Below are 22,748 nucleotides of genomic sequence, written 5' to 3' on the forward strand. Positions count from 1 at the left end.
AATGCACAGTAACAAAGGCACATTAATGAATGTGTAGACGCATCCAGTATGTACTAGTCAAAATTTAACCTGGTACTGAGGAGGCCAGGATCTTATAAAATGGAGACTGACATAGCAAAAATAAACAGTGGGCCAAAGGGACCTCTACTGCAAGTCAGTTCTTGCACATCTAGGCTACTGGCCTTCTTATCACTTCTCATCTAATATGGGAAGGATATGGAAGTGGTGGTATGTACAATAATGCTACTGGGAATCACTCCTGCAGTGATATTCAGGAGCAGCTCAGCATAACAACCTAATACTTCCCCTGATCTTCTAGTTGCCTTTCCAGAATACATAAGAAGAAATGCATACCTATAGTGTGTCTTGGGCAGCTGCACATTTCCCAAGTATACTCTTGCACAAGAGCCTACCCTGTGGTTTTAGTATTTGTTTCTCTAATTCCAGCTTGAAATGTTGGCTTTCCTTCCCCATGGAGGAAGAGTGCCTCTATGGGTCTAACATTTATGTAAACTAAGAGAACCAGCATGTGTCTACAGTTTTGGTCTCAACCTTCTGGCCCCACGGGCCAAGTGAGTGGCACAGGGTTGGACTGCATTCCAGATCCCACATCACCCCAATCCAGTTGCCAGTCACCCCAATCCAGCCCTGTTCTCCCAAATCAGCCCTGTGCTTTCCTATTCCAACTGTGCTCTGCCCTCATCCAGCCCCCAAATGTCTGCTGTCCTAATCTGGCAGCACTCCACCCACCTACCAGATCTGACTGCATACTACCATGATTTGGCTCCATGCTGCTGCAATATGACTGGGCACCAGAGCAATCTGGCATGCAAGGCCACATTATCCAGCCTGCAGGGTTTGCCATGAGTCTGGAGATTTGACAGCATGGGAGCGACGATCAACACTGTCACTGCTCCCCTGCTGCCACATTTCTGGACACTTGGGGAGCCTCACAGGCTAAATGATACAGCTCCACATGCCAGATCTGGCCCACAGGCTAGAGTTTAGCCCCTGTGGTCTAGGGACTGGTCATATTTGCATTGATTTGCTATGTTTTCAATCTGTGGAAATAAATAAGGGAATTTAGCACTAAAGATTATCTCCAGACTACTCTCTGAAGCAGGCATAGGAAAGCAGTACTCAATGATACCCACTCAGCTGCCCTCTGAACTCTCTGGTGAGCAGCAAAACTGAGCACCAACTTTCTTTTGTGGGAGTCTGTTCCCATAGTGATACATCAGGGGATGGAAGCAGTGAAATTAGGATCAGAAGTGACTCTGATAACATGTCTAATGGTTCACAATCACTCTGTCCTCGAAGAGGAATCCTTTCTTCCCTGCCATGGGTCCTCTTCTGGCTCTCTCAAAGGGGTGACTAACCTGGGGGCTCAAGGATGGATGCTCCACTAATTCCACTCAGGACCAGTATATGTCTTTCTCCTGGAAGACAGGGATCTCAGGCTGGTATAAGATGAGATTCTCTGTGAAAGGAGAGCAGTTTGATATAAACAACAGTAGAAAGAGAGGTGTGAGGTCCTGAAGGCCCCTTTCTACACTCTCTTGTACTGGTAGTACCTGTTCTATGTCCCAGGTTTTCCATCTATCTGCAATCCATGAAGAAGCACTGAAGAAAGCAAATGAGCTCCACAGTCAGATGTGACTGCTAGGACAGGTTCTAAATGCAATCTTCCATGTGCCAAACTGCTCTACTGGGTCTACAACCCTCAGCTCCCTGTTCAAGACAGGATCATCCCTGACTAAACCATCCAAGCCAGAACGTTTCCAAGGACATCTTCTCTAGGAAGCTGGTTCCAATGCCATACCATCACATAGTCAAAAATTCCTCCTAATTTCCCTTGTTGCATCTTCAAGCCATTACTCCTAATCTGGCAGTCCTGTTCCCTACAGCCACAAGAGAACAGTCTTTCTCCAAATCAGGTACTTGAAGATTTATCAAGTTCCCCCTCAGGCTTCTCTTCTCCATACTAAATAACCCTAGTTCATGCAGCCTTTCCTCATAAATCTCATCTCTCAGGCCCCTGATTGGTTTTGCTGCCCTGTACTGGATTATTTCTAAACCGTTCACATCTTTCTTGAAGTATAGGGCCCAAAACTGGACACCAGTGCTGACCAGAACAGAAGAATCACTTCTCCTTGCAATTGACACTCCTGTTAATACAAGCCAGGATGCTGTTGGTTTTTTTGGCAACCAGAACATACTGTTGACTCATATTCAGCTTATGGTCCACTGTAACCCTCAGGTCCTTCTCTGCAGTACTGCAGCTAGCCAGTCATTCCCCAGTCTGTATTTGTGCCTGTGGTTATTCCATCCCAAATGCAGAACTTAAGAGATATTCAGAAGACTGCTTGCCTCAGAATCAATTCTTTCCCAATGCTGTCTAACTCCTCTCTTGCTCAGGGGACAGAGGCCGAGGCAACCAAATACTGCTTGGACTACATCTTGTTCAAAACCTCTAGGATCCTGCCTGGAGAAGACAGGAACATGTTCAGACTTATCAAAAAAGGAAAACTGTGTCCTATCCACTGAGTTAACTGAACTCTTCAATGAGATACTTGAGGGAGATAGACATTTCCTTTAATGTCTACCTTCTCTCAGTTAAGCTGTACCTAAAGCCTACATGGGCAGCAGCTTCTGCAAAATGGCCTAGAAGGAGAAAACATGTAAGTCAGGGGTTTTCAATCAGGGGTACGAGTACCCTTGGGGGTACTTGGGATGGCCTCAGGGGGTACTCTGCCTCTGGCACTTCTGCCAGTGTGCCGTTGGCACTTCCATCACTGCTGTGCAGCTGGGGGACCTCCCCCCACTCATCAACTGGCTGCTGGGGGACCCCCTCCCCACTCCCGCTCATCTGGTCACCAGTGGTACACTGAACCAAAAAGGTTGAAAACTCCTGGTGTAAGTGAAGAGACAATCTACTCCAAATCAGATACAGCTCTTGGACACAGGAGGCACACTTCAATGCACACTAAAACATCACTAAAAATGTGATTTTAAGTTAATGCACATTAAAATAGGCTAATGTGCATTAAACATCACTTAAAAACTATGGGCGCCTGTACATGAGAGCAGAGGCTGCTTTGATGTGTTAGAATTCCAGAGTGTCAGAGCAGACTCAGTTAATTGAGTCACCTGGAGGGTGGCAATTACTGTGCTCCACCAGCCTCCTGCACCTCATGTATCAATGTCCCTGTGCTTAAAAATGGCAGCAGGGGTGCTTGAACTAAAGTTAATCAAACGAGCTTTAGTTCAATCACCCCCACCACTATTTTTAAGTGTGAGGATTCAGATACACGAGACGTGGCAGTGCTTCAATTAGAGTGTCTATTGGAGCTGCTCTAATTAAAGCACTACCCCCTGCACCACGGGAGTACATGTAAAAGTGCCCTGTGCTCTTTAGTTAATGCACATGAAGAAAGGCTAACGCTCATTTTCCTAGTACATCACAATGGAAGTACTAGATTTAATGCACGTTAACTAAAGCACATTAATGAACATGTAGATGTGTCCTGTAGGAACTGGAAAGACAAATAATTGAACAACATTTTTAGTCTAGGAGTTTGATATATTTGAAATTTTCTTCCACAAAACTCTGTAGCAAGGTCTGCCACTGCAGGGACAGAAAAAATAGTGGAGAGGAAAAGGAAGGGGAACCAGAAGAGGCAGAACATCCCTTGTTGTCATTAATGAACCAATCTAGCTCTTCCCCCAAATTGCAATCAGGATGAAGTACCCATTGTAAGGTCCACAGAGTCATTAGCATAAAGGAGAAAGCCCCCCTTCACACACAACCTCAAACAAAATCTCAGCATACCTCTACCCATAACCCTGGGATAATGTCCAATTAACACTGAACATTAATAAATCCAGATTCTGGTGTGTTGGAAAGATAGCCAATTCCAAAGCATCAGCCTCTCCCTTCTTTTTACAACAGAGTGAGTTCAGCTAACGAACTATCAGCTATGTCAGGGGCAATCAAAAGAGCAGGGATAAGAGATGTTCTTTCAGGAGAGTCTTTTGGCCAAGTCATGTCTTCACGAAATGAATTCCACCAAGAAGTGAACTGGCAGCCAGGTCATGCCCTAGAGCACTAATTTAAGGCCAGTGATGAGATTCTGTCATGCATACAAAATAAATTGAAGTGCTGGAGCCACCAAGACTTCTCAACATTTGTCCTATCCAACATAATTCCTCTCCCCACTCCCGCTTCTGGATAACATTCTATTTTGTTCTATCCTCTCTGAGGAGAAGAACTAGATAAACATTGCACATTGCCTCATCCTTTTCTAGTAAAAAGAGCGGACAATCTCTTGTCTCAGAAGATAGAGATCTTGCAAACAGTTCCTGCTGTTTTAGTAAGTTTTTCTAGTCTTTCAAGTGAAATCTTTATCTATTAACAAAAGTTTACCCAGGGAGTTTATTTAAATAGATTTGTTCTTATCCTCAGCAAAATACTGACTCAGAAAATCCTTTGATTCTGCAAGTAAATGAATTCTACAGAAATGCCACTGGACAAAGCAGTATGCCACTGACAAAATAGGCAGATGGTAAAGTAATGTTAGCATAAAAGGCAAGGGTTCTTTTGCGATATCTTTTATTGGACCGACTGTACAGTTGGAAGAGAAGTTAGAAAAGCCTTCAGGAACAAACTGCCCTTCCTCATGTCTCAGGGACCACCATAGCTACACTACTCTGATGCTACCAAAATAATTATTATGCTACTAAATAAATACTAAGTGACTGCAGCAGCAGTAAACACAGTGGGGGTCAATCTCTGTTGCATCCCTTAAGGCAGGGGTATCTAAGATACAGCTCTGCAAGCCAAATCGGGCTTGCAAGGCTCTTGTAGGGGCTGCTACCAAATTCCTGGGTACTGAACTTCACTGGGGACACATGCCAGTGGCAGGGGAGGAAAGCAACAGCTGTGTTAACCCCCATGCTGCTGTTCACCCCACTACTTGATCCTGATCTGGCCTGTGTGGAGCGTTACACTAACAGACAGCCCTGACTAGTTGGCCACACTTGCTTGGACTTCAACTGGCCGCCCTACCCTAGCTATTGATTTCAGCTGGCCACTGGTAGGGCCGACTGACCGGCTGCTTGAAAGAACAGCCACCTGAAGATTTGCTATGAGAAGCCTCCCTGGCTTCCTGACCATGCTTGGCTTCATTCTTGGACTCTGGCTTTTTGGATTTCCCCTTGGATCTGGCAACTTGGTCTCCGACTTCTGGTTTACCCTAATTCCAGTTCTGACTCCTGGTGTATTCTCACGTTGGTTCTGAACCTTGGCTCTGGCTTCTGATTCCATTTCTGGATCCTGGTGTACCATGACTTTGGCACCAGCTTCTGACTCATGAACCTTGACCTGGCCTGTGATTTCGACTCAGCCCCTGGGTTTCCCTTTAGGTCTGGTAACTTGGTCTCTAACTCCCGACCCCTTGACTCAGCCTGTGGTTTGGCTCATGCTCTTTCCCAGTGACCTAAGCACTAAGGCAGACCACCCAGGACCCAGTCCTTACATCCTACAATCTGGATCCAGGCCACAAGAAGCCTGGGTCCAGTTTGACATTCCTGCCCCAAGGGTTCAACTGACTCTGCTGCATGATCTCTTAGACTGCATCTGGGCTCTAAGAGGGTCCTGGCTCCAGCAGCTTTACCAGGGTTCCTGGGGGCCTCTGGGGCCTGCAACTGTGGTGATCTGGCAGCAGGGAGCCTGGCTGGCAATGGCAGCCAGAGTGTAGATCCAGCAGGTCAGGCTCCAGTTTAGGGTGGCACACACTGCTGCCACATTCACCATCCTGCTTTTTATAGGCGTGGGTTTTTTTGACACTGGGATCTCCCAGTGTCAAAGCCCCGCAAGTGGGAAATGCCTGCATGCGTGACACATGTGGTGTGTGGTGCCACAGACAGGTCTGCAGCACCACATACTGCATATCTGGACACACCCTAACTGTTGGCTTCAATGAGATAAGATGGATAACCTAACCCTCCAACTAAAATGCTCTTCAGTTTCATCCCTGCTAGGGTATCAACATCCATAAAACAAGAGAAAATGGTGAAGTCAAAATGGGATCATCTAATTTGCAATAAGACTCTGTCTTCTACTCCACATCTTCTTTCAAACAAGCAGTTATTCAGTCATTCTTCTTGGGGCTGGCAAGCGGTTTCAAATTCCAAACTCTTTCCTTATGGGCTGTTAATTCACCTAAACCCTCTCTTCCAGAACTTCCCTCCCCTCCTCTAACATTTACTGCAGGTAACACAGGTCAGGGTTGAGAGAGCCCACAGATGATGCAAGGCAGGGTTGAGTGGATCTTCATTAAGGTAATCCTGCTCTAAGGATAAAACAGCATAAATCCAAAAAAAAGCTAAGATTTCAGATGAGTTGCTTCCAAATTACATCAATGTATATAAGTGCAGAATTTAGTCCCATTAATTCATTGCTGGTCTGCATCTCTACATCTTTGTTTGTAACTCATAAACTCTTCAGACATGTAATAGATTACACCATATAGGCAAAATACTTTAAATGCCTTGTAAAAACTTTTCTTCAATACTCAGTACAGAAGACCAACAAAAACTCACTAACATTTCAGCAGCAAGGAGAAATAAAATTAGATTCCACTAAACAATTCTGGCTACAGAAAGAGTCCTCTTAAAACAAAGAATTCAGTCAATAGATACTGGCCCCTTGCAGCAAATGTAACCAATAAATGACTACGTTGTAATGGCTCACTCTCTTTCTCTCCAGAGGGCCAGATAAAATCTTTCCATTGCTGCTTAATTGGTAAAATATTTAAACAGCCAAAATAATCACTTAAAAAGACCCCAACCCCTCAACTTCTCATACTTAATCATTAACATTTGTAGTCTCCAGCAAGAATAGGTCTTTTAGTCTTAAAACTAGGTAATGCCATTTGTAGTCCCTTTCTTTTGACATGGAAGTGTACATACTAGCCACTAGCAAATGGCAACATTTACAGTGTAAGTAAAATAAATTAAAATATATTATTAGCAAGTTTGAAAACCTGGTGCTGAGAGTGCAGTCTCTGATAATTCACTGTACTAAAAGACCAGCTTACAGAAGTTTGTGAATTAAAAGTCTCTATTACATTCAGTTAGTGGAAAATTACTGAAAAACCTACAAGAGAGGCATTGAACTCAACCGATGGACAAGTCTGAACTTCTCAAACAGCAGAGAGCAAAAGCTTTGTTTTGTAAATTGATAATAAGATCACTGATTTGCAAAAACTCTCTTTTATCCTAGAAGAACCTCACTAGCCAAACCTTAAATTGATGTAAATCAGCATAAATCCAAGTAAACAGTAGTGAATAATCAGTGAAAGCAACGGCAATAGTTAGTAGGGGTGTGCAAAGCGGGATGTATTCAATTTGGATTGAATACATCCCGCTTTGCACACCCCTACTAACTATTCCCGATTCAGGGAACAGTGATTTGATTCACTGATTTGGATCACTTTCCTGATTCGATTCAGCTGAATACAAATCTGAAGATTCGATTCTGATTCGGAGATTCAGCGATTCGTCCATAGACACAGTTTTATATGCTTTTTCTACATACCTCAAGGTACCAGGTGCGGCTTGTGAACACTGAGATGGTGGGGCAGACGGAGCGTCCCACAGAAGTGGGGGGGGGGCCCGCTTGCCCCCCTGGCTTGACAATTAGCCACAGGGGGACTCTGGGTGCCCCCCCAAACCAAGGAGGCACCAGTCGCTAAGCCAGGGGACGGGGAGGGGGGTCCCCTGCGTGCTCCATGGCGGACCTGGAAGTGGACCAGAAGTTTCATAGTTGGTAGGGTTGGAAGAGACCTGAGCAGATTATCAAGTCTGACCCCCTGCCATGGCAGGAAAGAGTACTGAGGTCAAACGACCCCAGCAAGGTCGTCATCTAGCCTCCTCTTAAAGACCCCCAGGGTAGGAACCAGCACCACTGCTCTTGGAAGTTGGTTCCAGATCCTAGCTGCTCTGAAGGAGAAGTAGCGCATCCTGATGTCTAGTCTGAATTTACTCTGCCAGCTTGTGACTGTTATTTCTAGTCATTCCTGGTAGTGCTCAGGGGAACAGGGACTCCTCCAATGCCTGCTGGTCCCCTCTGACTAGTTTGTAAATGGCCACTAGATCCCCCCTCAGCTTTCTCTTGTGGAGGTGAACAGGTTCAGGTCCTCATAGGGCCTGTCCTGCTGCCCCCGATCATGTGGGTGGCCCTCCTCTGGACCCTCTCAATGTTGTCCACATCCCTCCTGAAGTGCAGCGCCCAGAACTGGAAGCAGTACTCCAACTGCAGCCTGACCAGTGTCACATAGAGGGGGGGGAAAATCACCTCCTTGGACCTACTTGAGATGCATCTGTGGATGCATGATAAGGTACGGGTGGCCTTCCTGACTGCGTCCCCACACTGTCGGCCCATGTTCATTTTGGTATCTATGACTCCAAGACCCTTTTCTGACTTTGCACTGACAAGAAGGGAGTTCCCCAGGCTGTAGGTATGCTGCTGGTTCTTCCTCCCCAGGTGCAGTACCCTGCACTTGTCAGTGTTGAAACCCATCCTGTTCTCATCCACGCACCCCTGTAACCTGTCTAGGTCCAACTGCAGCCTATTCCTATGTCACGGCGGTGTCCTCGCGGAGGGCCATGATCTCCTTGAGGCCCTCTCACCGCGCTACTCCGGCCCGAGGGCACCCTCCATTCTCGCCCGCCACGTCTTGATGGAATATGTAATAGGGAGGCTGCCTTGTGTTTCCTTGGGCCTGTCAGCTCCGGGACCCCTCGTGGGTCTCCCCGTGCAATGGGTGCTACCCAAGCGCCCTAGCCTTATGGGCTATGCGTGGCTCCTACCTCCCCTGATACCACGCCCCAAGCCTCGCAGATGTAAAGGACGTTGTCCGGTCTGTCTCTCTAATGTGGCCCACCCTGGGCTCCCTCTCTCGTGCCCAGCCTCTTGCTGGGACTCCCGTCTAGCCCACTCTGGGCCTCCCCTGCTGGTGTGGTTCCGCTTCGGGACTCTCTAGCGGGCCTCCGGTCCTATGGGCCAACCTCACGGATACCCTCCCTGACTCTGGCTCCCCGCGCTGCTACTCCCTGTCTTCTCAGGGGCAACCGCAGCACCCTGCCTTGGTCTGAGGGGGATTGCCGCACTAGCCTGCGGCCGGGCTCGCTATGCCCGTGCGCCCACACTGGGCTACTCAATAAAACACAATGGCGTTCCCCCTCTCTGGGGCTCGCCGCGCCCACACTGGGCTACTCAATAACGTACAAGGGCGTTCCCCCTCTCTGGGGGCTCGCCGCGCCCACACTGGGCTACTCAATAATACACAATGGCGTTCCCCCTCTCCGGGGCTCGCCGCGCCCACACAGGGCTACTCAGTAATACCGCCCCTTTCCTGGGGCCTGGGGGCTATGTTCCCCCGCACGCAATCCGGGGTCTCGGTCCCCGTCCGCAACCTACGGGTTGCGCCCGCGACCCACTGGCTGCGCTCGCCGCCAGTTGCTCATACACTGGCGTGCGAGCTGCGCCTTCCCTGGCGCTATGAACAATAATGCGCCCTCCTGGCGCTAGGGCACCCCACACTCTCTGGGGTCCCTGTGATTGAGGCCTCCTCCAACCCCTACAGCCTCACCCAAGCCTCCGGGTGTAATAACACAAACACAAAGCAAAACCACAAGCCCCTAGGCTGTAACGCAAATGCAAGCCACCTGGCCATAACTCATCATCATAGCTCAAGCCTCCAGGGCTATCATGAGCTGTACTTGCCACATCCTCACTCTCAGAGCTCCTGCCTCCCAGGCTGCTGGCAGAGAACTGCCAGCCTGGCCTCAGCCCTGAGCTTTATAAGGGCCAGGCCCTGCCCCCTACAGGCAGCTGGCTCCGCTTGGTTGCTCCGGCAACCCGCAGCTGCGCTCATTACCTGAGCAACCCTCAGCTGGGCTCGTTATGTCCGGCCAGGGCACGCTCCCTCGCTCCCTGGCAGTTTCTCCTCCATAGGAGCAGGGGCACCGAGGTGCCCTGCGACATCATCCCTTCTAGCGTGCCCACTTCCCCCCACATCTTAGTGTTGTCTGAAAATTTGAACAGGGTGTTTTTTACCCCCTCGTCCAAGTCACTGATGAAGATGTTGAACAGTGCAGGCCCGAGGACCAAGCCCTGCAGAACCCCGCTGCCCACATCCCTCCAGGTCAAATAGGACCCGTCCGCCACCACTCTCTGGGTGCGACCCTCCAGCCAGTTAGTGACTCAATTGACTGTATAGGAGTCAATGCCACAGTCCCCTAGTTTTTTAATGAGAATAGGGTGAGAGACAGTGTCAAAGGCCTTCCTAAAGTCCAGAAATACTACGCCCACTGTTACACCTGCGTCTAAGGATTTTGTGACCTGGTCATAGGAGGCCACCAGATCTGACAGGACCTGCCTCTAATGAACCCATGTTGGTTGCCCCTAAGCATAATCTCCCCTGCTGGCCCCTTGTGGACATGCGCCAGGATAATTCTCTCAAAAAGCTTACCTTGATGTATTCCTTGATAATTTTTTCAAGGATTTTCCCAGGGATAGAGGTAAGGCTGACTGGTCTATAGTTCCCTGGGTCCTCCTTCCTCGCCTTCTTAAAGATTGGGATGACATAGACCCTCTTCCAATCCTCTGGGACCTGACCCGAGCTTCATGAGTACTCATATATCCTTGCTAGTGGTTCAGCTATGACACTTACTAATTCCTTCATTACCCATGGGTGGAATCCCTCCGGTCCTGGTGATCTGAACATGTCCAATCCCTCCAAGTGTCCTTTTACCATGTTGGCACTGACTGTTAATCGGCTGATGTTCCCTTTGTTGGTGTCCGTTATACATATTGAGGGTTCATCTAGATTCCCAAGACACCAGTGCTTCTGGTCCACTGCCGGGTCTGCCGGCGGCGAGTGCCCTGGGGACCCCCCACATTCCCGTGGGATTCTCCATCCGCCTTAGTATCTCAGCATTCACGAGCTGCACCTGGTACCTTGAGGTATGTAGAAAAAACATATAAAGCTGTGTCTATGTCCAAATCGTTGAATCCCTCTGAATCTTTCCGAATTGAATCAGAGGTTTTCAATTCAATTCAGAGAGATTAAGGGGTCTCTTGATTCAATTTGGATTTGGAGATTCGGACGCCAAATTGGGCAGAATCTCCTTCGAATCAAATCAGAGACTGAAGCTTCACACAGCCCAAATAGTTAATACCAGATCAATTCTGCCTTTAGTGCCAGCAAGTTTAAATAAGCCAAGATTGTGTTCCTTTGATGTATAATAAAAAGCGGTCAGAGATGCTGAGCTCAGTATCTCTCATTGATTTCCACTATAGCTTTAAGTGTTCAGTTCTTTTGAAAATCAAATACGCATATCAGCTTAATTAGTGCCTTGTAAAGTGGAGAAATTCACTGCTAAAAATTTAGAGTACATTTATTTTTAAATTATATATATCACATGAAAATTGAAATTTTTGTTTGAATTTAAAACTGCATGAACTAAGAATCAGAATATGTTTATACTTTTCCTTACTATTTCCAATCTTTTTAAGCACAACAACAGCATTTAATCCCAATGCAGGTTTATTTGATCTATTTAACATGAAATATGCTAGATCAGTTAATAAAGCACTATACTACCTATTTTCCAGTCTCCAGAGGGGTCTCTAAAGGCAGTCTAAATTTAGATCAATACACTATATGATCTTTAATGCAAAGCAGAACTCAATATACTGGATTTTCTGCTGAAGCAGTAAATGAGATCAAGGCCCATTTTTTGTTTTACAATACCACAAGGGAACTTAAAGAATGATAATTTGATGGTGAGGGGCAAGTAAGACAAATGGGGAATCAACAATTCTGACTGCTTTTGTTAAGACCAGCTGTAGTTATGCTGTCACAAGGAAAACAAAATTCAGACCCAAAGAGGGTCCTGATAACACAATCAGCACTCTGCCGATGTCAGTAACAGTTCTCATGACGTTTAACCCATGGAACAACACTGATATGTTTTATCTGGGAAAGTTACATTTATTAAAAAATCAAATACACATGTTGGTGGTCAAGAATGGAAAGAAAATTTAGGAATATATGAAATATTCCTCATTTGCAGTATATTATAAAAGTTGTAATCCAGAGAAAATGTATTTAGATACTCAGTCTCCCTTTCAATTATTCTCATGTTTTGTAGCCTATATTATCAGAGTTCCACACAAAAGGTGTTTTTTTTTTAATCACACATAAGTAATATAGGTGTGTAGGGGAAGTAATAATCTACGTTGCACTTTGCTGTAGAGTTAATTAATACTTGTGGTTTATCAGATGTGAGACAAACGGGGCTACATTGTGTCTGTGTATACCTGACCTTAAATACAAAAGAAAGTACATCAAAACAAATTCATCTGACTGAATGTACAACACATCAAGAGGCACAGGTAATATGCATATCATAACTAGCATAAAGACAAGCTTCAAAGTCAACCACCTTCCTATCAGTACTAACAGACAGAGAGTTTCTAGAGTTCCCAAAGTATATCATCCTAGAGGATATCAACAGCCATGTGAATTATGCCTTGAACAGATTAGCTCAGAATCTCATATTTGTCACATTGAGTTTGGGATTTTACCAGGTGGCAGCTGTGCTGTGTTGTACACATTCACAGTGCTAATATATACAGAAAAAGACATATTTGACTTGATCTTCTGACTAGGTGCTGACATAAATTGATAAATTACAAGGCTAGAATGGGCCATTGCAAGTATCTTGTCTAAACTCTTTATAACTAAAGCCAAAGGACTTCCCTGAATTAATTTTTTTTTTTAACTAGAGCATCTCTTTTAGAAAATCATCTGATCTTGATTTTAAAAAGTAGCACTAATGGAGAATCCTCTATGGTTCATTACCTTCACTGCTTCTTATTTTTAGCCTACATTTGTCTTGTTTTAACTTCCAGCCACAGGATCTTCTTTTATGTCTGCTCGATTGAAGAATCCTGTATTACCAAAATTTTCCTTACCAAGTAGGTACTAAAAGAGTGAACAGTGATCAAGTCAACTCTTAACCTTCTCTTTGATAAATAAAACAGATTTTGCTCTTCTCACTTTTTCAAAGTAAAGGATTATTTTCCAGTCCTGTAATCAATTTGATGGCTCCTCTCCAAAACCTTTCCAATTTATTAACATCCTTCTTGAACATGGACACCAAAAATAGACATAGTATTCCAGCAGTGTTTGCACCAATGCTAAATGCAGAAATAATATAGTCTTCCTACTTGAATGCCTCTCATTTATAGATCCAAGAATCATACTGTCGCTTCCAGCTACAGTACTGCACTGTGATTTCACATTCAGCTGATTATCTTTCATGACCCCAAATCTCTTCCACAGTTACAGCTCCCAGGATAAAATTTTCCACCCAGTAAGTGTTGGTTATACTCTTTGCCTGTGAATACATGACTTTAAGTTACCCTGCATATTCTTTGCTTGTACCCATCCTAGCAACCAATCCAAACTTGCTCTGAATCAAGGCTGTCCAATTTCTGAGTGCCATGGGGCTGCAAGCCCCCCACCACATGCAGTGTTGAATGCATGCCCCTCCAGGCCATGTGCCACACAGCACCCCTGTCCCATTGCACTGTACGAGCACCCCCATTCCCTGAATGCTATGCTACATCACACCACGTCCCCCTAGAAAAAAGTGTGATTTGCAAATACTGTCAAATGAAATATGCATTTCCAAATGCTACTAGGATGACCAAAGACATCCCTGTATGTAGGAAGTGTCCTGCAGACATTAAAAAAATCCTTCATAGGTATAAGTGAGGAGGAGGTAGATCATGATGATGAAAGTACAAGCAGCTCTTTCCAATATTCTCGATCCAGAAGTCCTCCTACTGCCACTGTTTTTTCTTCTTCTATAACATCAGCATCACAAGAATTGCCCAATCAACATCCTCAAGTAACCAAATATTGCAACCAACTGTATACAAAAGACCTTCAATAGCTTCATTTGTAGACAAGATGTCAACTGAAGATCAGGAAAAAATTGATCAAGCTCTTGCAAGAGCAATACATTCTTCTGGGATGCCATTATCAATAACTGAAAATGCATACTGGCAGGAAGCTTTTAAATTACTAAGACCATAATACTGTTTGCCAAGCAGGCATTCTTTGAGCAAGCGACTTTTAGAGTCAGAATATGAACGTTTAATACAATCTGTGCAAAGAAAAATCAACAAAGCACTGTGTCTTGCAGTAGAGATGGATGGACAAATGTTGAAGGAATCATAAACTTTGTGTTAACAACACCTCAACCAGTTTTTTACAGAAGCACTGAAACAGGAAAGAACAGGCATACTGCAGAATATATCCGTAGTCAAATATGTAAAGTCCTACAGAAGATTGGGAGTGGTACAGTACTTGCTGTGCTGACTGACAATGCAAATAACATGAAACCAGCATGGGAGAGCATAATGGATATTCACATATTACTGCAATAGGATGTGCATCCCATGGGCTAAACTTGCTTCTTAATGATATCATGAAGTTGGACATTGCAAAAGATCTATAGAAGAGTAAAAGAAGTTATAAAACATGTAAAAGCTACTCATATTGTAGCTGCAGTCTTTAAGAAGAAGCGGGAAGAAAAGAATGCAAAGAATAAAATAGTGACACTCAAACTCTGTAGTAAAACTAGATGGGGTGGAGTGGTGATCTCATTTGAAAGTTTACTAAAAAACAAAGAAGCTCTTCAAGAAACAGTAATAACTGAGGATCTTAAAGTACCCAGAAGTGTAAGGAACACTGTACTTGATTAGGATATCTTCTGGGTTCAGCTGCAGAACTCCCTGAAGATACTAAAGCCAATTTCTTCAGCAATCACTGCATCTGAATCAGACAGTGCACTTTTGTCAGACAGTCCTTACCAAACGGCCCTGATAAAAATCAACTGTTTTTGAGAATCTAAGGGTATCTCTGCTTACAAGTGAGGAAGAAAGAAAAGTGAAAGACTTTATTAACAGACGGGAAGAATGTTGTTGCCAATCAATTCATGCTGCTGCAAATCTCTTGGATCCAAGATTCAAAGGCAGAAATGTTAGTGATGATAGCATTGCTACTGAATTTGACTGGATTACAACACAAGCAATACACTTAGGACTTGATGTTGGAAAGGTACCTTCAAACGTTACAGAATACAGAACATCTTCAGTTATTTGGTCCAGAAATGCAGTCTGGGACTCTGCCAAGCATATCTCTTCTGCAACATGCGACACAGCCTCTGACTCCTCTTGCTTCTCACCTGCTTCAGATTCCTCCATCTTCTGCAGCATGTGAAAAAAACTGGTCTGTGTTTGGAAATACTCACACCAAATCAAGAAATAAACTAACACATGAAAGAGTAGAAAAGCTTATCTCAATCTGGGCAAGCCTTCAGTTTTCAGAAGTCCATGAAGAAGATAACAATGAAGGATCAGAAGAAGCAGAAGAAGCAGAAACAGCTGATAGTGATAGCTCAGAAAACGAGTTTTATGTAGCAAAATTTGTATTCAATGAGTCTTGGGGGTTTTTTTTTCCTTTTCTTCTCGGCTCTTTTTTCTAAAAATGAGTGCTTTCTGTATCTGCCTGACACTGTGGAGGAGACTAAGTCCAGAATACACAATAACTTTCTTTGTTTTACTATAATGTTGATGGTTTCTTCTATTTTCAACCCTAGTTTTTGCCTGCTTTTCATAAACTGGCAAAAACCAAGAGATGCTAGGTTCCTTAGAGTTCAGTGAAGAAAGTGGGGGGTGAGGGGGAAGGGAGCAGAGTACAGCCACAAAGGTGTCCACAACAAGACTTTTGTGTAACAAATCTGACCTGGTTTTTACCCAATCTTCAAACCAAATAATAAAAATACACCCATACAACAAACCACAAAATAGAATGTAAACTCTACTCAGGGACTGTCCATGTTGTATCATTATTATAAAAAGTACTTTCACTTTTTAAACATTTGAATTCTGAATTTACAAAATTTATTTTCTTATTACATCCACATACACACAAGATCTTAAATGTATGTTACTTGTATTCAAAATGGTGAGCTGAAACTGCTACTTGTCATTTCATTTCCCATTAGAGTACCTTTCTAATCAGCCAATCCCCCCATAGGCACTGGTAACACTTCTCACTGCCAAATTGGCAGTTCTCAGTCTTTCACCACTATGGAAAATCAGCCTCCTTTAATTTCAGATCAAATGGTTTCATAGTCAGTGCAAACTTTAATAGCAGTAATGTTCCCAAGTTAAGGCCTCTCTAGAATTATTCCTATGCTTATTCATTTCCTAGCATCAGCTTCTATCATAGTTGATGTTGCATTGTGATTTTCCTATAAAGAAAGTCAGGACAATTTTAAAAAGAAACTGAAGACAAAACTACGATACTATTGCTCAAGATGATCCAAATTTAAAAAAAAATCAATCATCATCCATATCAAATCAATACTGCAAAGCTTCTTTGCACAAAAGAATCAAGACAATCTTCTATTGTTCAGTAAGTAGATGTGGTGTTTCTAGGTTCTACATTTGTTGCCACACAAAATAGTCTAGTGTTCTCTTTAAGAAGACTGTTTTTTCATTCCAGTGACTAAATTCTCATGGAAAAATCTTCACATTAAATATTCACATACCCCTAGAAAAGATTTGTTCTAGATATTGTCTACCCTAATCCTATTTGAAGTACATCCAAATATTCATTTGTTAAGTTTACATGCAACATATTCACAGACTGATAGACACTGAAATCTTATAATCAGTCAGATCAGACTAGCAGACAGTCTTCCTTTCACTCTGCACCCAGCCAGTCTAAATATTCATTCTAAGAGTAAGTGCAGTCAATTCCTGGGATTGTATCTAGGGCAGTGATCAACAGCATTTCAGGCCAGAATGACTTGGCTTGGGTCTAAGGGGGGCTGGTGCTCCAACCCAGTCACCACTGCTGTTGCTTTTCCGTGCAGTGGCAAATCTGTACAAAAGGTATGTGAGGGAGTCAACTCTTCGGAGACCCCATTCCATAATGACATTTTCTGCCCTCACAATTATATCTGAGTCTTTTCACTTGTATAAAAACCTGAGAACATTTATAATAATTCACTCTGAAATGTGGAGCTTTCCAAAAGCACCTCAACAGTGGAATATAACCATGTGTAATAACCTCAGCAGCAAATGAGCCAGCATTTGGTTACTTGATAAAATAAAGCAAACAGTAAAAACACAATCTTCAATTTCCCACACTATCTACAGCTACTTCTTCCCCCAAATGCTCAAGGAAAAGAAAGGATTACAAGGTGACCAAAATTACAATATAACCAGAAAAATAACAAATCAAGGCTCTGGAGCACTAGCGGGGGGCAGGAGATGAAGGGACCGTATGTACTTGAGTTGATGTATACTCCTGAAGAATGTACTCATTTAAACCGCTGGGGATCAGCTGAATTACTGATCTTAATTCTGCAAGAATACAGGAAGAGAGGTAGTCTCCCTGTGGTAGCCAGGCTCTAGGTACAAAACCAGTATCTTGAATTCCACCTAGAAAACCACAGGCAGTAAACCAGTACAGATCATATGAAGAGGCTTTTTTTTTATATTACCTTCAATCTCAAAGAAACTCCAGTATCAAATATATCTTTGCATCTTTGTCTGGTTCCATAAGAAAAAGAAACTACTCGAGCTTAGTCAAGAATGAAACCAAATCAAACATTTTACAGTTTTATTAAAATCATTTAAAATATCATATTACTGAAGAAATCCCTGGCTACAAAAGAAAGATCAAAACAGTTCCACTGAGTATTTATTACTAGTCATAAAACAAGATCCCTCTATTATACTTTTGTTTCTATTTAAAAGTAATTTTTCACAACAGTTAACTATGCCAATATATGGAAGTTTGAGGATTTATTTTTTTAAGTCACTCTAATCAAATCATTAATGCAATAAGAATTTGCCCTAAGTCAACAGCATGGTAAACTGAAAATACAAAAAACAGGATAAGCCAAGTTAATCATAGTTTTTCAAATGTATCAAATATGAATGTATCAATTACAAAGCTAAATTCAGAAATGCAACATATTTATCAATATTTTGAGGAGAATGTACTTATTAATGCTCCTATCCTTAAACATATCAATAAAGAGTTAATTTAACATAGATATCACACTTCACTGCTGTGTACATGTAGCATTCTCCCACCCACTCAGGAACAATAGAGTATGACTTCAAGCAAATGGGATTTGCAAAGTTTAGTGAGCAACAATTATTAATTTACTAGAAAGAATTTAGAGAAGTGTCTAGAGAAAGAGTGCTTGGTAGCCATGTTGATCTGAGACAAGAAGACATACAAAAAACTAGAACTCTTGGTTCCAAAAGATACCTTGTATTAGACCAACTGGGAAATCGCAAGAAAATTGTCCTTTTCTGCAAGCTTTTGGGATCAAAGTCCCTTCGGCAGGCTCTGGGAAAAGTATAGATGGTACAAGATGGTAAAAAGTCCACATACATAGGAAATAAACTTCATAGATTCATAGATTCATAGATGTTAGGGTCGGAAGGGACCTCAATAGATCATCGAGTCCGACCCCCTGCATATGCAGGAAAGAGTGCTGGGTCTAGATGACCCCATCTAGATGCTTATCTAACCTCTGCTTGAAGACCCCCAGGGTAGGGGAGAGCACCACCTCCCTTGGGAGCCCGTTCCAGACCTTGGCCACTCTAACTGTGAAGAAGTTCTTCCTAATGTCCAATCTAAATCTGCTCTCTGCTAGCTTGTGGCCATTATTTCTTGTAACCCCCGGGGGCGCCTTGGTGAATAAATACTCACCAATTCCCTTCTGTGCCCCCGTGATGAACTTATAGGCAGCCACAAGGTTGCCTCTCAACCTTCTCTTGCGGAGGCTGAAAAGGTCCAGTTTCTCTAGTTCATATTTCAAATCTTGGAGGTAATAAACTTCATATTTCAAGTATGAAGTTTATTTCCTACCTATGGGGACTTTTTACCATCTTGTACCATCTATACTTTTCCCAGAGCCTGACGAAGGGACTTTGATCCCAAAAACTTGCAGAAAAGGACAATATTCTTGCGACTTCCCAGTTGGTCTAATACAAGGTATCTTTTGGAACCAAGAGTTCTAGTTTTTTGTATGTCTTAGAGAAAAAGTAGGCATCTGTCTGTCCCACAAGACAATAGAGAAAGAAGTGGAATCAGAAATCCTAAACTGTATTATCTGCTCCCACTTTCTAATGAGGGTGGCTATCTAAACAACCTGTATCAAATCTGTATCAAGTCTCCCCATCATTAAACAGAGGCAACATTTGCTTACTTCGTTCAACATAAGTCACTGTATGTAAAGCATACTCAGATCCTCAACTGAAGGGTATCATCAAGCTAAATTGCTTCCATGCCAGCTCAGGGAGGGACACAGACATAAAATGGAAGTTCTCTTTCTATTGATGACATGTCTTTCCCTGTGAGAGAGGGAGAGTTCTTTCCAGATATAGTTCTTCTCACTCTAGAGGTAAAGGTGACTTCCAACATGCTTTCTTCCAGCTAATTACTATTAGTGCTCATACTATGAACTATAAGAGTAGTGGCCCCACTGGCCAGATGAGTGGCATGGGGTCAGTCCATTGGCCAGATTGGACCTCACGTGCCACGATAAGTCTCATGCACCAGGATCAAGTTCTGGAGCCCCATACTGACTCTGCTCACTGGGATTGGGCTCTGGGGCCCTGTGCCACCCCCACAAGCCTGGATTGGACCCTGCACTGCCCTGCATGCCCAATCTAGGACACCGGGCCTGTGGGGAGTCCTGTGGGGCTTCCCATAGACCTGTGAGAGCCATGCAGGTCAGATGACATAGCACTGGGGGATGATCATCCCTAAACTATACAATACTCTAACAGTAGAAGCCTTTTCAAAGTCAGGTATAACAAAATTATTAGGAAGAACAAAGATCATCATAATAGAGGTGAGAAAAGTCCATGAGAAAATCAATGTCTCTCTCTTTTTCCTATATGAAAAGTCCCATGAAATGGAAAAAAAATCCCTAGAACTGAGGGGGCAGATCATTCCCTGGAACTATCCTATAATGAGAAAATGAAGGTCAGCTGCAAACTAATGGCATGATTCTGCTAGTACCTTCATTGAGACTACTCACACAAGTAAGGGTTGCATAACTGTGATCTCCTAAACAACTTGAAGTTCAGCAAGGAAGCCACAAATTCTTAGTGGGGAGACAGGGCAGGGGGGAAGCAGCTTGGTCATTCTAGGCCAATGAAGGGGTTTGTTTATTATAGTATTATTTGTTGATACAGTACCCAATCTAATTTTTAAAAATCCAACTAAAGAGGATTTCACCAAGTATCTTGGGAAACTACCCCATAGAGTAGCAAATCTAAAACATCATGTTGTTTTCATTGAAATACAACCTAACATCCTAATTTCATCCCATTACCATCTTAAATAAATGTTTCTCTTTTCTATTTGAGGGCCACATCTACGTGAGTTGAGGACTGCACAGTTGTTATTGTGCAGTAGCATCGCCTCGCAGTTTTTTTCCAATGCTACTGTGCAGTAGCAACACGCTACTGCACAGCAGCTCATTAGTAGTTCACAGTATTGTTGCCACCCGGTTAGTGCCTGGCAATGCTACTGCACAGTAGAAATGAGTTACAGGCAGTACTCAACTTACAATGTTTCGAGTTACAACGTTTCGCACTTACAACGTTTATAAATTGACACCGTTTCAACTTTCTGACGTCAGTTTCGACTTTACAATGCTGGATCTGATGCGACGCCACGCCAGTGAACAAATTTGCTGTGTCACTCATCTCCCTGGAGAACATCTGTCCAAACTTCCTTGGACACTTTCTTTAAGAAAGCAGACAAGACTCCAGAAAAACCTGCAGCCAAGACTCCTGAGAAAACTCCAGCCAAGAACCTTTCAAAAAATCCAACCAAGAACCCTTCAAAAAGTCCAGCAAAATCACCTCAAAGAAGCCCTTCCAAATCAATGAGATTGCTATTTACAATATAAATACATTAATGTAGCTATATTACTCATCTATAATTGATTGAGTACAAAATTCAGGGGTATGTTTAGTGAAAGTAGGATACTGGGCCTTGGTTCAGGAACCAATCCCCCATTTATAACATTGTTTCTTATGAGAAAATTGGTTCCAAGTTACAATGTTTCAACTTAAGACAGTTTTCAGGAACCAATAGTGTCATAAGTCTGAGGACGGCCTGTACTGCATGGTAGCAATGAGCTACTGGGCAGTAACAATACGCAGTAGCATCTCATGCAGACGTATCCAAGGACTCCATGTAGACTATTACTCTTTCATCTCTTTATCATCCATTAACCAAGCCAACCAAGCTATTTAGCTATTTTAGTTTTTCTTCATAAATCATTCCTCCCCTGCTTCTGTTTTTCTTTTTACCTTTTTAAACTCCCTGTACTTGGTCAATATCTTTTGATAATAAGGTATATTAAACTGAATGCAATACTCCATGTATAGCTACACAACAGCAATTAAATGGGGAGGGAATACTATTGCCTGCCAAATCCCACAGGATGTACTTCTGCATATGCATCCCAAACTGCAGTGGGCCTTCTTCCTGCCACTGCAAACTCATGCCTAATTTGCTATCTACTTGTATCTCTAGTTTTCTTAACATTAATGCTTTTTATGTTTTTCCATTCCATTGAATATTTGATTCATCAGCTTAATTTTCTTAGATGCATACCATTAATGTTCTAAGCTGAATTTCATTCGGGTATTTTTCCACTGATATTTCTTACTTCTGTCTCTCATTGTCTTCAGATATATCAAGAATAAGTTTCATTATTTGCTTTATTTTTATCTCTTTATCAGGTTTCATTATTATCCTCTTTATCTGCTTTGGCACACCATTAATAACTATAGCAGTCTCTTTGTATCATTTTGAATCCTGGAAATATTCGACATCCTTCTGTGGCACATCACCTCAAATTCTTGTATAAGCACAGACATAGCTCATAACAACTTACATCTGAGAAAGTTGGAGGCTTACAAAGAGGCTTGAGAGAAATTACACGCACTTAAGAGGATATAATAAATAAGAAAGTGTGGCACCGAAAAAAATTAGCAGGTGCTCAGCACCCATGGAGCCACACTTACAGATGTTAAAAAAAAAGCTCTTTACCAAAAGAAGCAGCGTATTACTTCAACCCAGCTCTGCAGCATCTGTAAAGATTAGGCACTTTAGCGAGGCTTTTTGGCTGCTTTTAGCTAAAGTTGATTCAATCAGCTATTAGATAAAAGCACCAAAACAGCCCCACTAAAGTGCCCAATCTTTACAGACATTGCAGAGCCAGGTAGAAGTAACGTGCTGCCTCTTCTGGGCACACATGAGGCTCAGCATGGGAATGTGCTGAGTTAAAAGTGCCATGGGGGGGGGGAGGGGAGGGGGGAGGAGGTGTTTTACATCTGCAAGCACGCACCAGCAAAAAACAAAGCCAGTGCCTATAGCTCCAGAGTAGCTCCTCAGAAAACAGGGAAAGAAAGGACAAACTCTAACTCCCAGGCCAGTCATCTGTATATTGCTTTTTCCTTAAACTTAAAAAAGAATAGTCTTCAGGCTTGCTGAGATCTCCCACTCCCAGTCAAAGGCTAGGATAGCCAGAAAGTGTTAACAGAC

The 22,748-nt window shown here is 43.1% G+C and overlaps 1 protein-coding gene across 4 annotated transcripts in view; it reads right to left on the reverse strand.

Annotated features, from left to right (window-relative positions):
* LHFPL2 (LHFPL tetraspan subfamily member 2) overlaps positions 1-22,748 on the reverse strand; it is a 203,115-nt gene that overhangs the window by 165,583 nt on the left and 14,784 nt on the right. Inside the window, exon 2 of one of the 4 annotated variants that reach the window (XM_059725111.1) lies at positions 1,380-1,480. The exons of the other annotated variants lie outside the window; for them this stretch is intronic. The gene's annotated coding sequence lies outside the window, so the exon portion shown is untranslated. The remainder of the gene's footprint in view (positions 1-1,379; positions 1,481-22,748) is intronic. 4 annotated transcript variants of the gene reach the window in all.

Source organism: Alligator mississippiensis, chromosome 3 (genome assembly GCF_030867095.1).
Source record: "Alligator mississippiensis isolate rAllMis1 chromosome 3, rAllMis1, whole genome shotgun sequence".
NCBI lineage: Eukaryota > Metazoa > Chordata > Crocodylia > Alligatoridae > Alligator > Alligator mississippiensis.